The sequence below is a fragment of the Aythya ferina genome (assembly GCF_964211825.1).
Source record: "Aythya ferina genome assembly, chromosome: 1".
NCBI classification, from domain to species: domain Eukaryota; kingdom Metazoa; phylum Chordata; class Aves; order Anseriformes; family Anatidae; genus Aythya; species Aythya ferina.
Genome location: NC_140296.1, coordinates 108663374 through 108684653, shown reverse-complemented (window position 1 = coordinate 108684653; position 21280 = coordinate 108663374). Strand labels below are relative to the sequence as shown.

At 37.0% G+C, this 21280-nt stretch overlaps 1 protein-coding gene across 3 annotated transcripts in view; it reads right to left on the bottom strand.

Annotated features, from left to right (window-relative positions):
• CADM2 (cell adhesion molecule 2) overlaps positions 1 to 21280 on the bottom strand; it is a 679737-nt gene that overhangs the window by 518866 nt on the left and 139591 nt on the right. The gene's annotated exons all lie outside the window — the stretch shown is intronic.

The window sequence follows — 21280 nt, the reverse complement described above, 5'->3', positions numbered from 1 at the left end:
AAGTAGTTCAAAGCCCTGCTTTCAAAATTTCCTTTCATTCTTTCTCTCTCAGGTTATTCTTCATCAAAAGTATATTATCATATGTTCTTAAAAACATATATTACATGATAGAATGAACTATCTGTAGCTCACACTCAGTAAGCATTTTTACTTAGGTCTCATATTCAAATTTCAGGGATTTTTGTCAAGCAACTTATGTAGGTACAAGCTCCTTAAAGTGTCCTTTGGGGACATCTGTCTTCCCAATTTCATCATTTCAAGTGAATATAATACTAGTGTCCCCAGGTAAAAGTCATGATGCAATTCTATCAGACAGTTGCTGTACTTTAAGCAGCGTGGGTGTGAGAGCTAATTTTGTCCTTAGATTCAGAGGCTTCATTAACAGTCTTAACACATTCACTGCAGCTTTCTAAATCCTTTCAGGCTTTAACAGTTAAGCTACTGTGAAAAAAAAAAATAAATAATAATACAAGTTCATATACAGAAAATACCATTTCTCTACCCCAAATAAAGCAGGTCTTGTAGATAACATTAAATGCCACATTACAGCAATGTCATACTAGTGAAATGAAATTTATGATAAATTAATTATAGCTAGTAAAGGCTGTAAAACACTATTTTAGCTGTTATAAAATATGTGAAACTCTGAATTGACATGTATTAAGAGTGGAAATTAGGTTTCAACTATATGCAGGCATATGAAGTTCATCATAAGCACTTTGCTGTTCTGTTATGAATAATATTCAAATAATCTCATCATATGACAAAATACTGATCATAACAACCAGTAATTAAAATATATGAAAAAACTGTTTGCCTTCCTTCAAAGACAGACATCTATTTCCAGCTTTTAAATGCTTCCCATAGTCAAGTAAATTTTAGTTACTTTCTAAAAAATTCTGAAACCCTCATTAATATTTTTCCTCTACACGTCACTTAGAGGAGGAGAGAAAAAGGTAAGTTAGTCTGTCACGTGGGCCTTGCAAAGCTTCTGTAAATAAGAATGTTTTCAACATGTTCTGATATATGTTGTGTAGGAAAACCTCTTCATTCATTGTATTTTTTCTTTGAAGTTGTCCACAGCAAAAATTATAATCCAGATGATCAAACCCCTACCTGTTGATGTTTGTAAGCCATGTGAATTAAAATTAAAAATCATCTAAATAATCTGAATAATTCAGAATCTAGCTACATTTCAAAATAATGTGAGTAGTCACAACTATCCTCATAACTTCTGATGGAAGCCTTACTCTTATCTGGATATTACCTACCGATTCATCTCTACTCATTTTTTAATGCTCAATAAGCCTAATTCAATGTCTGCCTCTTTCTGATTTTGAACTGTGATTGAAATAATGTAAGAAAATTTAAATTATGGATTAACTTAATTCCAGGTAGAACTGCTCCACGATGTTACCTCCAACACCTGCAAAATACTCTGCACGCTACTTTCTCTTCAGAGGTAGTGAGGAATAGTTGGAAGAACAAATTTTGCATTCCACAAACAGGCATTATTCTGGCATCTCCCAAATAGTGACTCCTGATGCTTTCAGACTGGTACGGGAGGCCTTTCCTAGAACACAGGGATCCAGACTGACTGAGGAAATGAGGTCACTAACTTTACTCATGACAAACTATAGTAATTTTCATTATATATTTAAAAATTTCTAGAAGCTCACATGACTTGTTGGATGCTGCAGCATCCAGAAACAATTCATCAGGAAACTTAATTTGTTTCAGAATCTAAACGTCCTCACTTACACAGTAAAGTCACAATGACCTTGATCCCTTATTTGCCAACAGAGATCAGTCAGAAAGAACAAATTTGTCCTCTTGCACAAACTACAAATACTCTGAAAAAATATTTAGAAAATAAAGGAAAAAAATAAGGCAAAACAATTAGCATGTTTAGATTATTTTGTTAAATAAGCAGAAATATGCTGACAGAGGGAAGGGAGGCAACAGAAACAGATTCATTTCTCATGACCTTTAAAACCAAACCTGTCTGGAGCGAAATCTACACTGGAGAAAATAAAATGTTTAATTTTCCTGCTAACCTTAAGGATTTCTGAATTATTACATTTTAATTACCTGTTGTCCTCTAAGTTGAAGGAAGATCCTTGCTGATCTGTCCTGCAAGGCTGAAGAAATGCTTCCCTAGTCCCTGGGAAGCCAGTATGTGTTGTACATGACCTGACAGTTCTGGGAATGTAACTGTAGTTCATGGGTAGCGTTTTTATTTCACTAATGACAGATTTCAACTCAGGAAACAGGTTCTCAAGTTCTCTCAATCAGCTAAAGCAGTCTACATGCTATTTTTTTTTTTTTTTTTTTTTTTTTTTGGCATCTAGGATTTGCTTTTATCTTATCTTCTTTTCTTCCTCACTAGAGGACTGAAACCAAAAGAGGTAGGTTAAAGCCTGAGCTTGGTTTGGATGAAAGTTGTCAACTGCATATAACATGAACTTCATTTGTGAAACTAACCTTTGTTTAAATAGATGTTTTAAAGGTATGTGATGCAGAACATATTGCTTGAATGGATATTATAAACATTTCCCCATGCTCACTGAAATTATATAGTTTGCCAAAATAACAACAAAAAAATTCAAAGTTTACTAAATTTTGAGAAAAAGTTCTATAAAAAGGCATTTCCATTCTGGGATGGGTTCCTGTCTTCTAGCCCGGGCAAACATGGATATGGCTGTAATAATGATTTTTGAGGTTATATTATCATTAATATTTCTGGAAAAGAAAAAATTTACAAACATGGATCCAGTAGATACACTACTTCTGCTGGAAAAAGCAGCATGTCAGAAATGCAATCCTCTGCACTTTATTACTGAATGACAATATTTTAGGCGTATTTTTTGAGTTTTAAAGTAAGTTTCTAATGCTTCTTCCTATGACACATTCTACAACCATTCAGAATTTCTCTCCTACTCAGCTTCTCACTGAAAAAGAGAAGGTTAACATAACAGTAAGAGGAAAAGCAAGGTACAATTAGTTTACTTTGAGAGGCTTTTCTTGCTCTAAAACACTTCGTGAACAAAAGAATCATCTCAAGGCTATGAGCTATACTGTTCTTAGGTAACTCCTCCTTATACAAGGAGCTCAGTGAAAACATGGACAGTGAATGGCCAAGTGACAGGTTTGCAGCACAAGCTTCTGATTCTTCAGCAAAGCTGTAAAAGATGGTGGCATATCAGTAGATGCAATACAGTTATGAGTAAACTAATGTGATTTACTCCAGCTTGCAGTGAAAGAGCAGGGAAAAAGTATATTCACAATACAGGCTTAAGCCTTGCTGTATGATATCAAAAGATTTCAGTTACTGAAAAGACATTCATTTGAAGTCACAATGTGTTTGAAAGCACAAACACTAAGTAAGTGGATTCAGGTGTATTTTTCTCCATAAAGAAGAGCTTTAGAAAGACCTGGCAGATCAAGGTGTCAGAGTACACTAATGCAGAACTCCACAGATGTTTCTATGAACTTGATTTACAGTCTTTATGACCTCTGTCACTGGGAAATTGCAAGTCTAACTCAGCAATAATGTCAGAAACCTAACATGTAGTTACACGAAAAATTAGCTGGACTCACACTGATTTATCAAAACACAGCATAATAAGAGACTGGTATGAGACAACTTTCAAGTTTAAATAAAAGGGATGAAATGAAAGACAAAAGCAAAGATGAGTCAGATGTGTCTGGGGAAAATAAGTTATTGGGGAGTTATCAAACTTTTTGGGAATAATCGAAGGACTAAGGAGTGGGAAGTGTTAACTGTTGAGAAAGGGACACATCAATATGTATTTTGAAAACACCTGCAAAGCAAAAGACAAATCAATTTTAGGAAGTAACTAATATTACCCAGTATACTAAAGATGGGGAAGGAGAGCTTAAGAGAGAAAGAAATGACACAAAAAATCACAATATTTGATTAAATATCAAAATATTACAATTTAATATTATTAATGTATTATATACTTAATTTTCTGAAGAAAACTCATGATTTAGTGGGACAGTCCCTGTGTGAGACTGGTTCAGATTTCAGAGCTCAGTTTTAGGAATATCGCCTCTGGTTGCCAATAGGCTTGACAGGAAAAGCCTGCTGTTCCTTAAAGACTGCAGAGGAAATGCACGTTTGATTCCATGAAACACATACTGACTTGGCATCAATAAAGGTGGGTCCATGTGGTCATTTGGTGGCTTGGCATGGACTTCATCCACCTGCCAGCTGGTGTGAGACTTCCCAGTCTTCTTGACGTGGACATCCCCTATAAGCAGCTTCAATCAAGTTGGACAACTTTCTACCATTTCCCTTCCTCTTCTGGGAGAAGATAAAGAATGTTTGTCAGCTCTTCTCAGAAGTGCTGATTCTTTGCTAAAAGTTTAGAAATTCTGGGGGCAAAAGCAATATTGCTTTCTGTTAGTTTCTGTGAAAGCTGTCTTCACTTTAAAGCCTTGTAGCATAGGGGCAATGAGAATGGTTGCATTCCCATTGAACTCTCCAGATAAAAAGTGAAAAACTGATAAAATATTATGGAATGAAATTCCACTTCAGTGGAGCATTATATATGAAGTTATATATGAAGACAGATGTTTTATTAGGTCATCTTTCAGAAAACTTACTTAGCTCCATCAGTGTTTGCAGTAACTAGTGTCAAGCACTTCTATGACTTAAAATGAGTCAACATATGTGGTAACTAAACAGAACAATCAGTAAAGATTTATCTTCTAGGGATGCTGGCACATCAGGATAACAAGAAAAGAATAGCAATGTCTTACAAAGGAATCATGATATTCAGGATAATCAGATCTAACTAAAATGACAAAAGGTTAAAATATTGAAAATATTGAAAACCAATATAGCTTAGATTTTTGAAGAGATGATAGATCTATACTTACTGTAAAGAAAAATGACATGCAAACTAACGTCTAAGGAACATCTTTCAAGAGTAAATAAAGGTTTGGAAGAAAACTGAAAGCAAGCAAATAATAAGGATATGAAATAGATAAAAGTTTATCCATAAACCAGGAAAAGAGAAGCTCAAAATCATTATGTGACCTAATATTAAAAAACAGGTCTGAAACACCTGCATGAAATGAAAAGTGTGGCCTGACTGCTAGAACAACACACAGCTCCATTTTAAGGTGAGAGGATGCAGGACTGGCTACATAGTCAAGAAAAACACAAATCCTTATATCCAGAGCTGATAGAAGCACATACTATTGTGTGTATCAGGATACATGGCAAAGAGGGGCACTTGGCAACAGCACATTAAAATGTCATTCCTGCATTAGTTCTGATGCAACACAACAGACCATTCCTACCTTTGACATCAAGTCTGCAACCTCCCAAACCAACAAACACCCCAAATAAACTAAGTCAAAATACAGATTAACTATATTCAAGCAGTTGGATAAAATTACCCATTTTGGTGCAACTAGACTAATAGTTATTTAGAGGAGGATGAACAGAAAAAAAAAAAAAAAGAAAAAAAAAAGACTGAATCTGACAAGAGAATGAAAATAAACTTTAAATAATATCAAGAGGAATTACTATAATTAGGTACTTGAAAATCCTGTTTTCTATTATGATTAAAATTTCAGAAATAAGAAGAGGCAATTCGCTTTTATCAGTACAAATCCGTAACTGCATGAAAATGATGAGGAAAAATAATATTTAAAAATAAATTAAAGATGACAAAAAATTTGAAAAGTCAAGTTTTCCCTCAAACACTAAACAGTTCCTGTTAGTGAAATTATTCCTAAACTCCAATCACGTTAATTACAAACACAACAGTTATCACCTGACATGTGATTCTCATGATACTCGTTTTTTAACCCTTGTGACTATATTAGTGCATGACAGTGACCCTTTTACATTCTCAAACTAACATAAATTAGCCTTTGAATTGGTATTCATACTCTGTTCACTTAAAAAAAAAAAAAAAAAAAAAAAAAAAAAAAACAATTATAAGACAAGTTTGCTTTCTCTGAGAAAAAGAGCAGTATTAACATTTAATAATCTGAATAATCTGAAGACTATACTACAATATCCCGAACCAACGGATAACTTAATTCTGTATATTACCAATCCAAATGAACAGAAAGGTAAGGACAGCAGCACCACGATGGAATTTTCTGAGAGGCCTAGTGAAACTTTCAGCCCTGTTCCAACAGGTCACTGCAGCACAAACTCTTGCCTCAAGTGGCATCAGGACAGTTCACAGTTTGCCCACCTAAATTGGGTTGGTATCCTCCCAGCTACTCTTCAGAGTGCTGAATGTTCAAATAAAACAAAATCTTGTTTGTGGTAAGGACCAAGTACAAATAACTTGAAAGTGAACTATGAAAATGTCATAGTGAAGCTGGTAGCACATTATATTATAGTTATCTCTAAATAACACCAAGTATTGTGCAGTTCTTGTGAGGAATAAAAACAACACTTGAAATGTTTAGTATTTTACTGAGAAATCCAGTAAGCTAGTCATGCTCTAGAACAAAGTACTCAGAAACTATATTGGGATGTGGGCTAATAATAGCAGTGTTTCACTAATCAAACCACTGTAGTCATAAAATTAATCATTTGAAACTACAGCAAACAAGGCTGAAAATTGGGAAAGATGAAGGCTGATTCAATGAATTTGGTTCCAGGAGACACATCTCAAAAAAGTAGCACAAGAAAGAAATGGACAGTAGCACAAAAGGAAGAATATATCGTCTCAGATTCTGGAAACTTTACCTGCTGTAATTCTGACATTGTGATCAGTCATTCACCATTGCTGTGTGTTATGAACACTACTACGGTCACAAACTATTCCTCAATAGAAAGGTCTTAACACTGAGAACACTAATTGACACTTAAAAACTGTGTTTTTGTCAAGCCTTTGATAACAGAAATTGAAGTTGTATGTTGCTAAGGGTTTCCTTTAAAGATAGTTCTAGTAGTGGTTAAAAAAGAACTCCTTAAAGAGCTTTTAGAAAAGTGAATAATTTAAATGAGTGAATGACTAAACAGGTGTGGCTTACACCTTAGCTTCAGTCTGAATTGTCTTGGTATCTTGATTTGACCTTATTATTCTTAAAAATAAAATAAAATAAAAATCTGTAACTACTCAGCCATTGCAAAGGAGACTTGTCAGCCACAGTATTCAGGCAAGCCCCACAATCAAGCTAACAGTACATCATGTTAAGGAAGCTCCATGCATCTCTTCTGTGCCTCCACCCCCGGTCCCCATCATAACAACTAAATCAGAAAGTCCTGTACAGGATGGGCTAAGTTGCTGCTGTATCAACATTTTCTGCTGAACTTATGACAGAACATTACGAAGCCTACAAATTTTTCTTATATGTCAACTGCAAGATTGTATTGTGTTTGTTAGTTGTGAATAATAGAGATATTTCTGCAGGCTACAAACTTAAGAAGCCATTTTCAGATCTTTCAGATGCACTGAAACAAAAGAACTCAACTTTAAAGTCTTTCTATGAAAATCAATAATTGCTAGACACGCAAGATCAATGTAGGAGCATTAAGTGTGTAAAAGACAGAAACAAATAGTACATATAAATAGACAACTTCAAAACTGCTGAAGCAGATATTGTGCAAGGAATACAATGAAAGTAATACCTAGCAGTGTAACTTTACTGCAGTAACTTTTTGATGCTAATGTCTTTTTACATTAATCCCTACAGTAAACCTACTAAACACACATTAATTGCAGTAGCACTATTAGTTATATATACGGATATTCTTCTCAATGTAGTCTCATCTGGGATTGTAAGTGTATAGAATGCAGACAAATGGTCCTTCCATGGAGAAGCACACAAACTGCAGCATCTCCCTCTGGTTTTAGTTGTCATACACTTTTTCACACAAGGTTTGTCCAAACTTTGTAACTCCATACCTCAATGACACAATTAAAATCAATTATCAGGCTCTCTGGTGCCATAAACTTGAAAAAATTTATCTCTCAGCTTGAATTGCTGCCACAATATACTCAGAGTATGTTATCTACTAAGGGGCAACAGAAGTTCTGCCAATGACACAATATTATTTTGACTTCTTAAGCATCATCAGATTGTTAGTGGGAACATTAATGACCCTGAATTTCAGTATTTGAGATTCAGAAAGTTTGAACATGTGTTTAAGCTTCCTAACCTGGTACGCCCCTCTGACTATTACCCCCTTTTGATAGTCCAGGCGGGCAGTGATAACATCGAAGAGAGAAGCCTCAAGGCTATCAAAAGAGACTTTAGGGGAATGGGTCGGTTAGTGGATGGAGCGGGAGTGCAGGTGGTGTTTTCGTCCATCCCTATGGTGGTAGGGAGGGGTTCAGAGAGGACACGGAAAGCCCACCTGTTAAACACGTGGCTCCGGGGCTGGTGCCAACGCAGAAATCTTGGGTTTTTTGATCATGGGGCACTTTACTCAGCACCTGGCCTGATGGCCGCAGACGGGTCCCTATCTTTTAGGGGAAAAAGGATCCTGGGCCAGGAACTGGCAGGGCTCATTGAGAGGGCTTTAAACTAGGTAGGAAGGGGGATGGGGCTGAGGCTAGGATTGTTGGGGCTGTGCCAGGGGGAACAATGGCAAGGCCAGAGGGTAAGGCAATGGCCCAGCTGAAGTGCATCTACACCAATGCACGCAGCATGGGTAACAAACAGGAGGAGCTGGAAGCCATCGTGCGGCAGGCAGGCTACGACTTGGTTGCCATCACGGAGACGTGGTGGGACCAGTCTCATGACTGGAGTGCTGCAATGCCTGGCTATAAGCTCTATAGAAGGGACAGGCAGCATAGAAGGGGTGGTGGTGTGGCTCTCTATATTAGAGAGTCTTTGGAGGTTGTAGAACTCGAGGTTGGGAATGACAAGGTCGAGTCCCTTTGGGTTAGGATCGGCAGGGACAACAAGGCTAGTGTCCTGGTCGGGGTCTGCTATAGACCGCCGAACCAGGATGAGGAGACGGATGAAGAATTCTACAGGCAGCTGACAGAGGTTGCAAAATCATCAGCTCTTGTACTCGTGGGGGACTTCAACTTCCCTGACATATCCTGGAAGCACAACACAGCCCTGAGAAAGCAGTCTAGGAGGTTTCTGGAGAGCGTGGAAGATAGCTTCCTGACGCAGCTGGTTAGTGAGCCTACCAGGGGAGGTGCCCCGCTAGACCTTCTCTTCACAAACAGAGAAGGACTGGTGGAGGACGTGATCGTCGGGAGCTGTCTCAGGCAGAGTGACCACGCAATGGTGGAGTTCACTATTCTTGGCGAGGCCAGGAAGGGGACCAGTAAAACCGCTGTATTGGACTTTCGGAGGGCTGACTTTGAGCTGCTCAGGACACTGGTTGGTGGAGTCCCTTGGGAGGCGGTTCTGAAGGGCAGAGGGGTCCAGGAAGGCTGGGCGCTCTTCAAGAGGGAAGTCTTCATGGCGCAGGAACGGTCTGTACCCACGTGCCCAAAGACGAGCTGGCGGGGAAGAAGACCGGCCTGGCTCAACAGAGAATTGTGGCTTGATCTTAGGAGGAAAAAGAGGGTTTATAAGCTTTGGAAAAGTGGGCAGGCCACTAAGGAGGACTTTAAAGAAGTAGCGAGGCTGTGCAGGGACAAAATTAGGAAGGCCAAAGCTCATCTGGAGCTCAATCTGGCTACTGCCGTTAAAGATAACAAAAAATGTTTCTATAAATACATCAACACAAAAAGGAGGACTAAGAAGAATCTCCATCCTTTACTGGATGCGGGGGGAAACTTAGTTACAAGAGATGAGGAAAAGGCGGAGGTGCTCAATGCCTTCTTTGCCTCAGTCTTTAGCGGCAATACCGGATGTTCTCTGGATACCCAGTACCCTGAGCCGGTGGAAGGGGATGGGGAACAGGATGTGGCCCTCATTATCCATGAAGAACTGGTTGGTGACCTGCTACGGCACTTAGATGTGCACAAGTCGATGGGGCCGGATGGGATCCACCCAAGGGTACTGAGGGAACTGGCAGAGGAGCTGGCCAAGCCACTGTCCATCATTTATCAACAGTCCTGGCTATCGGGGGAGGTCCCAATCGACTGGCGGCTAGCAAACGTGACGCCCATCTACAAGAAGGGCCGGAGGGCAGACCCGGGAAACTACAGGCCTGTCAGTTTGACCTCAGTGCCAGGAAAGCTCATGGAGCAGATCCTCCTGAGAGTCATCATGCAGCACTTGAAGGGGAAGCAGGCGATCAGGCCCAGTCAGCATGGCTTTATGAAAGGCAGGTCATGCCTGACGAACCTGATCTCCTTCTATGACAGAGTGACGCGCTGGGTGGATGAGGGAAAGGCTGTGGATGTGGTCTACCTTGACTTCAGCAAGGCTTTTGACACCGTCTCCCACAGCATTCTCCTCAAGAAACTGGCTGCTCTTGGCTTGGACTGGCGCACGCTTCGTTGGGTTAGAAACTGGCTGGATAGCCGGGCCCAAAGAGTCGTGGTGAATGGAGCCAAGTCCAGTTGGAGGCCAGTCACTAGTGGCGTCCCCCAGGGCTCGGTGCTGGGGCCGGTCCTCTTTAATATCTTCATCGATGATCTGGACGAGGGCATCGAGTGCACCCTCAGTAAGTTCGCAGATGACACCAAGTTAGGTGCGTGTGTCGATCTGCTTGAGGGTAGGAAAGCTCTGCAGGAGGATCTGGATAGGCTGCACCGATGGGCTGAGGTCAACTGCATGAAGTTCAACAAGGCCAAGTGCCGGGTCCTGCACCTGGGGTGCAATAACCCCAAGCAGAGCTACAGGCTGGGAGAGGAATGGTTGGAAAGCTGCCAGGCAGAGAAGGACCTGGGAGTGATGGTGGATAGTCGGCTGAATATGAGCCAGCAGTGTGCTCAGGTGGCCAAGAAGGCCAACGGCATCCTGGCTTGTATTAGGAACAGCGTGACCAGCAGGGCTAGGGAGGTGATCGTCCCCCTGTACTCAGCTCTGGTGAGGCCGCACCTCGAGTACTGTGTTCAGTTTTGGGCCCCTCGCTACAAGAAGGACATCGAGGTGCTTGAGCGGGTGCAGAGAAGGGCGACGAAGCTGGTGAGGGGTCTGGAGAACAAGTCCTACGAGGAGCAGCTGAGGGAGCTGGGCTTGTTCAGCCTGGAGAAGAGGAGGCTCAGGGGTGACCTTATCGCTCTTTTTAGGTACCTCAAGGGAGGCTGTAGCGAGGTGGGGGTTGGCCTGTTCTCCCACGTGCCTGGTGACAGGACGAGGGGGAATGGGTTTAAGTTGAGCCAGGGGAGTTTTAGGTTAGATGTTAGGAAGAACTTCTTCACTGAAAGGGTTGTGAGGCACTGGAACAGGCTGCCCAGGGAAGTGGTGGAGTCACCATCCCTGGAAGTCTTTAAAAGACGTTTAGATGTAGAGCTTAGGGATATGGTTTAGTGGAGGGCTGTTAGCGTTAGGTTGGAGGTTGGACTCGATGACCTTGAGGTCTCTTCCAACCTAGGAAATTCTGTGATTCTGTGTGATTGTGTGATTCTGTTCTACACGTAGAACACCTAGGTATACAACTGTAGCTCTTTACTAAGACCAAGTTGTTTAAAAAGTAAAAATCATTCTATAAACTGCATGAACTTTGTATATAGGATACCTAACTTCTAATTATCAGCATTTTTATCATCCATAATGTATCACTAGCTTTTTACCACTGTAAGGATGTTTTTTTGCTTGTAGGTAGCATCTCTCAAAACACGCCTTTCAAACTTTGAACATCCTCTTTGTGTTCCTGTTAAGTCATTTTGCAATAGTCTTATTTCTGAACAAAGCACTCTTCTCATTGGGTAACTGACATTGGTGAGGGTTAGATGACCTTGGTGGTGCTGCAACATTTGTAATTCTCCAGCACAATCAATTATCTCATGATAATGTTTTTTGTCAGAGAATACTGTAATGCAATGAGAACTTTTTTTTTCTTTGAAAGAAAAGATCTGCTTTGACTGGGACACAGAAACATTCATACATGGGTCACTGACTGACAAAGGAATTGTAAATTACTCAGCAATAAAAATAATAGTAGACATTTATATAGCACTGTACCTCACACAAAACGACCTCTAGTTTCATTATGAGACACATTATTTGTCAAAAAATTTCAATGACCACCAAATCTTCCAACATACCTCAATGGTGCACAAAGAAAATCAGAAAATTCAATTCATACACCAGTTAAGAGGTAGCCTAGTGTAATGCAACAGCAATTCTAATCATTTTTTATAAATAAAATGGAAAAATAATGAGAAAAAAATAAACTGCAGGTTTCACAAATTATTAGCAGAGAGGAAAAAGTTCCACATAACATTACTGTAATATATATATATGTATATATATTACATATATACACATATATTTTATATTTATTCACGTATATATATATATAATCTCATGGTTTCAAGCTTTTTTTTTTTTTTTTTTTTTTTCTCTCAAACACAATCACAACTATGAAGCAGCAAACAACCAGGAACAAAAAAATCACAGCAATGAAAGAACAGTCCTGCCCAGAATTTGGGCTCTTCTGACAAATATATCAAAGAATGTAACTATAAATCCTATATGCATAAAGAAGGCTGCAGCCACTACTGTTAAAGTACTATTCTTTTATGATTTAAGATATCTTATTTCATAGAATTTGGAAAAAAAAATCTAGAAGTAAAAGTAAGTGATCTCTTATATGCATTAGATGAAGCTTTCCTGCAAGTGTAAGCTATTTGCCCTGCTTTCACTGATAGGATTGGTTACAGCCTTGAGTTTCCTAGTAATTTTGGCAACCATCTGACCACCAACAAGTTTAGAATCATAGAGCAATTTAAGTTAAAAGGGATGTTCAGAAGTCTCTTGGTCCATGCCCATCTTCACAGTAGGGGTGACTGAAGTAAGAGTGCTGCATTTTGAAACAAACCAAAGTGTAATGCAAAAAAAAAAAAAAAAAGTAAAAAAAAAATACAAACAGGCAACTGTAAGCATCAGAGCATCAACCACTGACATTAAAAACAGAAATGTAAGAAGAAATATTTCACCACAATCTATCATTTGAAAATAATATTTAACCTAAAAATCTTCAGGGCAATAAAACATACCATCTCACATGAAGCCAATCAAAACTAGAGACATCCCAGTAAACATGTCATAATAAACTTTACTGAAAGAGGGTGATAAATCAAAAAATGACTGATGACTGTACTAGTGATTAAGGTAGAATTGGAGGCAAAAATGGTTCATCTATACAACCTCAGATTTATTCACAATAGCATTCAAGGTTTAATGACACACTACTTTTTAAAAATCTATTTCCAATTTGCATTTGTTTTCACTGAAGTGCTCAAAACCAACAAAATATCCGGATAATAATATACTTATTAAGTGCGTGGTTACTGTTCATCTCTGCATCAAAACACAGTAAAATTAGGCATAAACATTCATCAATATCAGGATCAAGATTTAAGACACTGTAGCATCATATTTCTAATCCTATTTCAAGGAGTAAATGCTAAATTACTCACCCAGTTACACCTTATTGTTATAGGAAAGTAAAGTGCCCAATCTCATATGTGAAAACTTTAAATCACAGATATTTGGACACATGGTTTGAAGTTTAGGATTAAGACTGAAGATCTGAAGACTTAAGATCTGAAACAAGAGAGAATTTTGTCTTTCAAAAAAAAAAAAAAAAGAAAAGAGCAAAAAAGAAAGAAAATATACGCACAACCCTAAGTCTACTTTGAAATCTTATCATCCAGAAATCCAGAAAACACTACATGACTAGTAATTAAATATTGATTTGTGTAATATGAACTATTATCTTCAATTCAACAAGAAAGAAGATGCATTTTTCAGACTGTTGAGTATCGCTAATAGTTAAAAAAGTGAGTAACAACTGAAAATAATCACTAACAAAGTACGTATCCTCAGGATAATTCCCTCTTAACCAGCACTGCTTTTAGAAAGTTAGTACCTGAACCTTTAACATTTCTTATATCACTGAAGATGATCACGTAAGATGTTATACTCAAGAGTATAAATGCACAAATTACATAAGGAATAGGGATCACCTGTTCTGAAGACATATACTTAAATTTGAGGTTAAAAAATTACTTCCTTCTCAAGTCTGCCAACTAGATGGCAGTAGAGTGTGTACGCACATATGTATACCCAGACACACGTGAGTTACATCATGCACATGCAAAAACTTTATAAACAGTGTGAATAGCAAATGATTCACAATAATTTTAAGACTGTTCACATATTTTTTCCTTCTTTCTTCAAACAGATTTCAAAAATTATATAACGAAACATAATAAATCCCTGCAGCTTAGATCTATTTTCTTGGTTTAAATCAATTTGAAATCTTTCAAACTGTAATAAAAAAAGATGAGTGGTTGTCATAAAACTTCTCACAAGAGATTTCAATATAAGTAAAAGTCAATCATGTAGGTTTATCAAATTAAAAGAAAAACCTTGGACAAGAAGTCAATGAATTCCAGAAGCCTGGCTTTTCTCCTAAGAATGCTGCCCAGGAGATGTATTGTGTCTGTACTGTTGAAGACCAATATAATTGCAGGAACTCAGTAAGGGACAGAGAGATTCTCTTGCATCTCAACAGCTCTAAGACACTTAGAGCTCTGTAATCAAACTATTAATGTAAAACAAAAACAAGTAGCAGCCAGTTCCTAAAATCATCAGTAAAGTAGATGACAACTAAAGCTCAGAGACAGTTTAAAATACCACTGGGCTGTTCAGCAGTTCTATTTCTGCTCTTCCATAACCTTCCTCCTCATTCTCTCCAGAGAACATGAAGCAGTGGCTGACTGTGGGAACCTCCAGAGCTTCAACTGACACAGCAAAATAAGTTTATTCACACCTGTAACTGCTTGATTTCTACCATAACATGGGAGACAGATTTAAGAAGAAATTATTCCAGTTGCTTAATTAAATGTGATGTTGGGAAATAAAAATATCAGAGTTAAAAAGTTCTTAATATGGGTCTTAGTTCCTATTTTTTCCACAATAATCACTTCTCTCCACAATCATGAATACAAAGATGAATAAAGGAAAATAAAATGTCCTCCAATGCCACAGCTGAGACAGAAACCTCTTGACATTAAAAATTTACATGACTAAATCCATTTCCCCTCACTATAAAATTTAATACAAAAGAACATTTAATTAAATGTTTGACTTTGTCATATATACAGAGTAGAACACTCTCTGTTCAAAGACTTGCAATTCAGGAAAATAACAACAAGGTTCCTTGAACTCTCAAAACATACACAATTCCTAACGCTATCTGAGGCTAGCTTCCTAACTACAAATACTGCAAAAGCCTCTTACTTTGTTTGCCATAAGCACTTGCTGTCACCTTGTAGACTCTCTCTCCTCTTTCTTCCCCACTTTCTGCATTGATCAAGGTCTGGACTCTTATTTTTTGTTTATTTTAAAGTACTTTAGGTTTATTTTAAAGTACTTGATTTCCAGCTTCCCAAACCATGATAAACTGTTTATTTCCCTATAATTTATAACAAAATAAATACTCTGTGTAGAAATGATTCCACAAAAACTTGCACTAGACATTATCAGTGTATTATTAGCCTATTAGTCTATTTTAGGAGCTTTCACACATATATAAGTCCCCTACTGCTAGAGCACCTCACAGCTCCCGTGTTCACAGTTTTGAATGATTTTATTTTCCTAGCACAAGGACAGCACACACACACACACAAACAAACAAAAAAACACCAATAACCGAGAGAGTTTGATGCTTTTATAAAATGTGGCCCTCAGTAATTCACCTAAGATCACAAACAAGTAGTTCAGTGGCAGGAGAAAGATTTAACCCAGTTTTCTGAATATTCACTAGTAGACTGGTTATCAGACAATTATTTCCAACTTCTGAAACTCACATTTTATCATGCGTATTTATAGATTCATCATATGCTGTTGTCTTAGAGAAGATGAACATCTGTAGTATTTTGTACTTCTGCTACCTGTCATTCAAGAGTCTCACAGAGCATTAGAATGAAGAAGACTCACCCTTTTATTCTAAACCAGCCACTATAGTAAACCGTATGACACGTAGCAGCACTTAATAGCAGTCATGTATTTAAAAACACAGCATTCTATGCTGAATAATTATAAGCAAGTTTATATAACTGATCACTGAGCAATCAACATATATTGAAATACTATGAGCTTCATTGGCTCCATCTGCAAGGGAGCAAAATTAATACTGATCAAAAATTTCTCAGTGTACTTATAAATGATGTAGTAAAAAGGAGCATCATATTCAAATAGTGAAATGTATACAATTCATTCAGGGAATACAACAAGCATCAAAATGCATCTGTCACGCAAGCACCAAAATATTTATGAACTTGCTCCAACCCAAGAGAAATACATAGAAATATGAAATATGTAGTAAATCAACTCGTCAGAAACAGAAAGGAGATTGGGAAAACATGGTCAAGACTCAAAAATTAATTCCTAATTCAGAAAGGGGAAGAAAAAGAAAGGAAAAAAAGAAAAAAGGAAATCATATTCTAAATGTTAGAGTGAACAGTTTTCACACTAGTACAACTAATACTGTTTAATTTTCACAATAAAAATAAAACAGAGGGAAAACACTTAGGCAAAGACAGAAGTTCTTGTTTAATACTCTTATACGCAATGTTGATTCATTCAAGAATTTGATGAGTGTCCTTCAGGTGTCCCTACAAAAACTGTAAAGCAGCTATATTTAAATATTAATTTGCAAGTGGTAAACTTTTACTTTACTTCTTTAACCATCACTGTGTAAGATAATGGGAGGTAAGGGAAAAAGAAGAAACTATTTTCTAATCAAAATAAAACCAATATATCTTCCTTGAGAACTAAAAACCCAAAGAATGAATCACTCCACTGAGGAACAGGCCATTTTTTTTGAAAAAAAAAAAAAAAATGGAAAAATCACCTTATACCCATAAAAAGTTCTGTTAGCTGACTGTTGGGTAAACACTAATGGAAATGATTGCACAAGTAGAGCATAAGGCCCAATTAAGGATTTATTAGCATTTAATTGTTATTAATCATGCAATGTTCTGTCATAAAAAATCATCAGCTATGCACAATATGCTGTGCTTAATAGGTTCCCATAAAACCCCATTTCTGTGTGTGTGTACATACACATGTATACATAAGCATGCAAAAAAAAAAAAACACACACACTATTTTAGAATACACACTTAAGGACGAAAAAGACTAAAAAAACACACACTTAAAGATGAAAACAAAAATACCACTATCAAAAGGAAATTCCTGATTTTATTTAACACTATGGAAAATATTCATCTGATAGGTACTTCGATCAAGGAATTAATACTTTTGTGACTACCTGATGGCCTCATCTGGGTTCCTTTCACTGTTTATTTTTTTGCAAAGAAAAGACAGGCCATGAAACTGTCATTCCAGGAAAGAAAACTCTCTTGATCCTCAGGACGCTTGGAGCTTGGGAAACAGCAAGAGTTTCCTCAGACTACTCCAAAATGCCTCAGCAATGTCCAGGAATGCTGGATTGTCCTTGACCTCTTGCAGAGGCTGCCGAAACCAGTGCCAATTACTGTCAATTTCATTGGCTTATTCTGCAGTGTAGACACCTGCAGACCATGAAATGGAACAAGATCGCAATTGCTTTCACACAGGTCACTGTGCAGCCAGAAGTTGGTAACAACTGTCACTCATTACCTACTGAAAATGTAATCAGATTGACAGCACAGAGATGAAAGTCGTTGTTCTCCGTCATAATGAATCTGCAGTATTTATTCCTTCCACAGTGAGAAGACAGTCCTTCTCCTCTTTAGAAACTTATAGTTACACAAATTCCCCAAAACAGCAGCCATAAAATACGTCTGTAATATATTAAACAATTAGTAACACTAGGCAAGTTGTCTATGACAACGTTCTCAACTCACTTGTTCTTACAAAGCCAACTTGTTTGCATTTGTGGGCAGGAGAAAATGAGGGAATGAGAAGGGAGAGATTGATTTTGTCATGTTCTTGAAGCTTAAATCAATTTGGATGCTAGTGGAATAAAGACAGGAGAAAACCTTGAGTTAATGTCCCCCACAATTGCATCCAGCTATCAGCTTCTTACTAAATATATTAAGAGGATTGTATGTCAGCTATCTCTGCTGACCCTTGGTCCAGAAATACATAACTAGTAGAGCAGCAATTTTTTAGCTAATCAGTCCTTATGTAAACTGAGAGAAAACAAGAAGTGCTAATGTTCTATCTCCAAATAACAAGTATAACAACAATGGTAACAAGACATTCCCCCACAAAGAGAAGTTCAACACACACCCAGATGTGGTGGTGAGGAGCACTTGTGACTTGCAAATGACAAGTAGCACGAGACTTGACAATGCAATGCTGACCATCAGAGAACTGACCTTCAGTAATTTCCTCTCACCTTCATATATCAGAAAAATATGATAACTGCTCTTTATTAACTAGGTTGCAGGCAGATAGTTCTCTCCAAACTCTAAGCCTGCATAAAGAGCTTTGCTTTACCTACTGAACCAAGAGTCCAACAGATAAGGACAGAGATAGATCTCTAGAGCCTGCTGAAGATGTTGTTCCCCATGCCACCTCTTTGGCTTCCTCAGCACATTTTGTACTGTTAGTAAGGCTAATTTACTAACATTCAGACTAAGACTGCCTTTGAGGTTTAACTGAAAAAAAAAAAAAAAATCACAGTCCGCAAGAATCCTCATCATTAAACAAGAAAAAAAAAAAAAATGATCACAAAGGAAAAAAAAAAAAAAAAAAAAAGAAATGCTGTTAGTGGAGGTCATCTGCTATTGCAACTAATGTGTTTTCCACCCAATTCCTGCCTTACAGATTAAAAAAGTTCACAAATCAAGAAGGATGAAATGATTGCCAGAGGAACCTTCCCTGAAACTAAGGAGGAAGAGGAGATATTTCAGCAGTGAGAAATACTGCTAGTATCAAGTTGTTAACCCCGTATCAAGAGATTTTAACAATAGGGTCTGTAACACTAATTGCACTTTGCCTACCTCTGATAAAAAACAAAACAAAACAAAAAAACACCACCTCAGCCAAAACATCCTTTTGCCCCTCTTTCAGGCAAAATGGAGCATAACATCTCTTTATTTTGTTTTCGGAAAGGAAAGGAAAGGAAAGGAAAGGAAAGGAAAGGAAAGGAAAGGAAAGGAAAGGAAAGGAAAGGAAAGGAAAGGAAAGGAAAGGAAAGGAAAGGAAAGGAAAGGAAAGGAAAGGAAAGGAAAGGAAAGGAAAGGAAAGGAAAGGAAAGGAAAGGAAAGGAAAGGAAAGGAAAGGAAAGGAAAGGAAAGGAAAGGAAAGGAAAGGAAAGGAAAGGAAAGGAAAGGAAAGGAAAGGAAAGGAAAGGAAAAAGAGAAGAACTTTTTACCTATGCAAATGTTATTTCATTTAATTTCAAAATTCAGGTTTATTTTAAGATTATGGTACTTCTGGTCATTATGAATAACAGACATTCAGACTCTATATTGCATATATATATATATATATATTTATTTGTTTGGTTTTTTTTACAATCAGGTGACTAATTTACAAGAAATCAACAAGGGACAAACCTTTGGGAAAGGAGATTCTGAGATTCAGTATTTGTTATGAAAAGATATTCACATTTGAATGTTTTGAAGTCATGAATTTTTATGATAGTACATAACCTTTGTCATTTTACTTCTTCACAATATGAAATTCATTTCATTACCTGGATACCTTATCTGAACAATGCTACAGAGTAGCAATTTTGTGATAGCCCTTGAAAATAAGAACTTGTTATTTAACAAACCTAGTAACACAGTATCACATAATGGATTAATGTACTGTTTTTATGGTTGTACTCAGTTGTTTAATATGAGCTTTTAATTCTAATACTCTCCAGTTTTATCTAGTGCTTAAAATTAACAAAGAAAAATATGGACTAAGAACTGAGAAATAAATAAGATATTTCTCTTTTACTGTTATCAGCTATTATTTTTTAGCCAGTATTTCTTGAATGGATACTGAAAATGGCATTTTGCCTCAGTTGTTGCTTGCACTTCAAAATGGATTCTTCATCCTTCTCATTTTAAGCCGATCCACATTAGGTCAAGTATCTCACCCATCCTTTTCTATTGTTTTATTCTTCAATATATCTTGGTACTTCACCAAGCTAGCAGACAAACTAGCAGAAAAGCTAGCAGACTTCACCATGCTAACAAAAAAAAAAAATCAAATCTTTGTGAAACATTGCATTGAAACTATTTAATAAAAACATCTTAAATGCAAAAGATAGTATTCCTTACAAGATTTTAGTTGTTTTAATAAGCAACCACTTTGATGGCAATGGGGCTTATATAAAGAAAAGTCTTGTGAATCTCCTGCAGAGTAGCTTGTGCTGTAGAAGGGACATCTTACTAAAAGAGCAAACACTAAAAATCTAAGAAGGTAAAGTGAATTAAAAAAAAAAAAAAAAAAAAAAAAAAAAAAAGATTGTGAATACTAATATATGGCTAATATACTAGTTATCTTCATTGTATTGCCACCTAGTTAACATTTATATCACATATTCAACTTTTTTTTTTTTTTTTCCCCTCATAGACATCTTTAATTACAGTTCGTAAAAGACATTGGCTTCCCAGTGATGGTTTTACAACTTCCATTAATTTCTTCTCAGGTAGGAATTAGACATTGTACCTAATTTTATTAAAGCTATTAATTCCTTTAATTCCACGCATCCACAAACATGTAAGCATAAACAGGATACCATACAAGAAATACTAATTGACTGAACTATACATTTCTATACATAATGGTTATATCTGTGCAATTATTTGGGTTCTGAAAACCTCAAGCAGATGAATAAAGACATCCACAAATTCCATGCACATGAAAGAAACAGAGGAGTAAGTTGTTCATACTTACCAACGTGAATTATAGCAAGTCAGATTAGCCACCTAAACTAAGCTTAGTTTCTAAAACCATATCACCTATGTGGTCAGTATTGTCTTCACTATCACTGTAATAATACTATTTTATTTGAACTCCTAAAGATATAGAAAGAAGTGATTATTTTTAAAAAACTATAGCTCTCTTTTTATTTATAGAGAATATCTTCAGTTCTGAGACAATGAAAAGAATATTGAAAAATCTTTTTTTTTTTTTTTTTTATAAAATAGTAAAACTAGTTATGTAAAGATTTTAAAATTATTTCTTTCTGACATTTCTATTTACTGGCTATTTTGTAAATACTATTTCTTTT